General features: G+C 34.7%; 1 protein-coding gene across 2 annotated transcripts in view; it reads left to right on the forward strand.

Annotated features, from left to right (window-relative positions):
- LOC106877846 (uncharacterized) overlaps window positions 1–3,957 on the forward strand; it is a 158,006-nt gene that overhangs the window by 55,676 nt on the left and 98,373 nt on the right. The gene's annotated exons all lie outside the window — the stretch shown is intronic.

The raw sequence follows: 3,957 nt of genomic DNA on the forward strand, positions 1-3,957 counted from the left end.
CATGCGGCTAAAATTTCAAGGTGGTTCCCCAGCTTGGCCACTGTCTAGTGACTGAAACAAGTAAAAGATATATAAATGCATACATACATACAAAAAAAAAAACAGAGACAGGTGAAGCACAGATGTGGCTGTGTGATTGAAAAGTTTGCTTCCCAACCACATGGTTTTGGGTTCAGTCTTTGAGTGTCTTCTACTATAGACATGGGCCAACCTTGGCCTTGTGAGTGAATTTGATTGACAAAAGCTGAAAAGAAGCCCATCATGCTGTGTGTGAGAGAGAGAGAGAGAGAGAGAGAGAGAGAGAGAGAGAATGTGTGTGTATGTTTGTGTTTCCTCATCTTAATGTTGCATGATAGTTGTAATGAGTGTCACTGTCATAGAAGCAGTATCATTTGTTTCCAATATTCAGCAAAAGCTTGACTTGTTTGGAAACCAGCAAGAAGAGCATCTAGACATAGAAAATGTGTCTCAAAAAACTCCATCTGACCAATGCAAGCATGGAGAAGGAGATATTTAAACAATGATGATAATGATGATACATTTCTTGAGCTTCAGGTAAATGCTGATGCGTTAGCAATAGCTATTAGTAATTCTCTTTTAATATCTGTTTTTGCATCACAGAGAAGAATACAGTCTTATTCTTACACTATTTTGTAGTCTCTTTATAACATTAAGGGATCGTTATTGTTTCCTACATTTTTCACAGAAAAAAAAAAAAATCAAAATTACTGTATATAAAGCTTCAACAATAGTAAATCAATTAATGCATTGTAATTCAATTATTAAAGCAGCCTTTGAAGCCATCCATCCATCTTCTTCACCCACTATTCGTGAGTAGGTCTTGGCAGTAGTCCTCAGGCACCTTCTCCATAAGATCCTATCAGAAACAACTCATTAGACTTTCCAACTGGATTCCCAAGCATGACCAACTGAAACTATGAATATTGTCCAACCATCTCATGCTCTGTCTACCTTTAGGTCTCTTGCTGGATGGTTCAGCTTGAAGAATTTGTATTGCGATTTTGTCCTGCAACATTCTAATCACATGTCTGTTGTACCAAAGCTGTGACCTCTCCATGCAGGAGCAATATAATAAATATCAAGAGATCTCTATCAAGTACTTCCCAGAAAAAAAAAAAAAAAATCATCTGTATTTCAGTTTGGTAATTGTGATAATTGTCTATTAGTCTTTCCCAATAAAGATGTGAAACATAGCTTGAGTAAAAATAAAAAGAATATTTAGGCCATGGCTACACCCTTAATTATCTTTCTTGAAGATTGATGTCATTTGAAGAAATTGTTATCTTCTACACATGGAAAAACATAAATTTCATTTTTAAATTGTTTTGTTTTGAAAAGGAAGTTCTATTTTGCAGAATATATTTAACAAATAATTGAAGTTTTAATTGCATTCAAGTCATGATCATGAGTTATGATAATGATAATAGCTGAATAAATTAATGAATGGAAAGAAGATGGAGAAATTAATCAGTTGACTATATTAGTATATTTATTCACTAATTCACTAGTGAATTACTTTTGCCATGTTTATCTTTCTTACTAGAATTGATATTCATCAGATACAATAATCAAGTTTTTCTTAACTGTATATAGTATATATATTATGTTCATTATGCTAACATTGTTTCACCTTTTCAAAGAAAATAAAGACCAGTTATTCTCCTGTGAATTTATTCATTACTGGTTTCAGTTATTGTACTGTGACCATGATGGGGGTCATTGCCCTTTGTGGTATGCGTGATTACACTGCTCCTCCCTCCCCCACCTCAAAAGTGAAAAACAAAATGGACGTGAGCCAGATGAAGATTCAGAACAAAAGATGTAACTAAATATCAGATATTTTGCTCATCACTTTCTCAACTCTATATTGCAATTTCTTGCTAACTTACAGCATCCCTATTGAGTCATTATCTTCCTTTTTACACTTGAACTGCCATTATTATTATTATTATTATTATTATTATATATGTGAGGACACAAGGCCTAGTGTTTTCAATTCCTAGACAAGATGGTGTGTTGTGTTCTTAGGCAAAACACTCCATCTCCCGTTGCTCTGTGATCACTTCGACACTTGACGCATAGCACACTGTGCTACATTGATTTGATGGAGGGAGTGAGCTTAATATACAGCACATACATTTGATTGCTATAAACAAATCATTTGTGCAGGTTGTGTGGCAAAAGCTCAACACTCATAGTCTTCAACAAGAGAGTCCATTGTTATTATTATTATTATAGTATTATCATTTTATAGGCACAAGCATGGCACCTTGGGCAAGTGTTTTACTACTGTAGCCCTGGGACAACCAAAGCATTGAGAGTGGATTTGGTGGATAAAAACTGAAAGAAGCGCTTTGTGTGTGTCTCTGTGAAGGGGTTTCTTTGTCTTGCCATCATGTAATTGTTGAAAGACGTGGGGTCATAGAAAATTTTCCTCGAATAAATTATCTGACCCATGCAGGCATGGAAAAATGTATGCTAAAACAGTGATGATGATGGTTTGTATGAAAGGCAGTATTTATTGTCTTGCCAAAGAAACAGCATTGTCCTCAGGTTAGCAGCCTTACAATTTTTCATTGAGCTGTCAAAATTTTATCCAATAATTCTTTTACTTTTTCTCACCATTGTAGTATGACCATGCTATTGCAGTATTAATCCTGATACAAACGTTGTCTTGCCCTGGGTAATTTTGTGATTGGGGAAGTTATATATTGCATCTACTGGTCATCTTGACCATACCATTTCCATAACTTGCCAACACCCTGAGTGATAAACTAAAAGTGTCTGTGGCATGTTTTAGATTTGATTTAATCCTCTATGTAAAATTCTTTCACTTATGAAAGTGTTTCATCTATTCTCTTTTGCTTGTTTCAGTCATTAGACTGTTGCCATGCTGGGGCACTGCTTTGAAGTAATTTTAGTCGAATGCATCAATTCCAGTACTTATTTTTAAAAACCTGATACTTATTCTGTCACTCACTTTTGCTGAACTGCTGAGTTACAGTACAGGGTTATAAACACACCAGTAGCAGTTGTCAAGCTATGGTGGTAGTGGGGAGGGAGCAGACAGACAGACATACACACAAACAGGCTTCTTTCAGTTTCTATCTACCAAATCCACTCACAAGGCTTTAGTCAGCCTGAGGCTGTAGTAGAAGACATTGCCCAGGGTGCCTTGCAGTGGGATTGAACATCAAACCATGTGGTTGGGAAGCAAGCTTCTTACCACACAGTCATACCTGCACTTGTGTGTCATGTATGGGGTTTAAATTATTTCTATCACTGAACTTTTACTTAAAATCCTATTATCATTACTATAATTTGTTTGATCATTGGAATACCACTTAGATATTATCTTATGTACTCAAAATAAGGTAGTTTGATAAATTCAACCAATAGCTGGTCAGTGAAATGGTTGTCAGTATAGGTTATATGTGGGTACTTACAAGATGGTGAATTAGTACTATTCAATGTTAATGAGCATCACATGAAAACACTGTGGTAGGATACAAACTGTTGATAACATGTTGGTATAGTCAGTATCCTGGATGTTGTAACAAAAGTGTTTCTCTACATTTGTTTTGTATCCTTACATGATGTGATAAGTGGTGTACATCTTTGGAGATATAGAAGAAGTCAAATTAAAATTAACACAAACATTTATAGTTTTTTTATTTTATGAAATAAAATCAAAATGCTTACAACAGAATAAGATATATACCTTGAAAAAAACTTCATTGCCTTAAAAAGAAATATCATTTGTTATATCCAAAAATGAATTCTTTCAAAGTTAGGCATGCAATTTATAATACTCACCATCACCCTCATAATTCTGTTACCTTCACCACCAACCATCCTCATCCTATCTATATATTTGTCTATCTATCTATCTATCTCAATGTTTCTCACTCTCTCGCTATATATATATATATATAT

Source organism: Octopus bimaculoides, chromosome 5 (assembly GCF_001194135.2).
Source record: "Octopus bimaculoides isolate UCB-OBI-ISO-001 chromosome 5, ASM119413v2, whole genome shotgun sequence".
Classification (NCBI taxonomy): domain Eukaryota; kingdom Metazoa; phylum Mollusca; class Cephalopoda; order Octopoda; family Octopodidae; genus Octopus; species Octopus bimaculoides.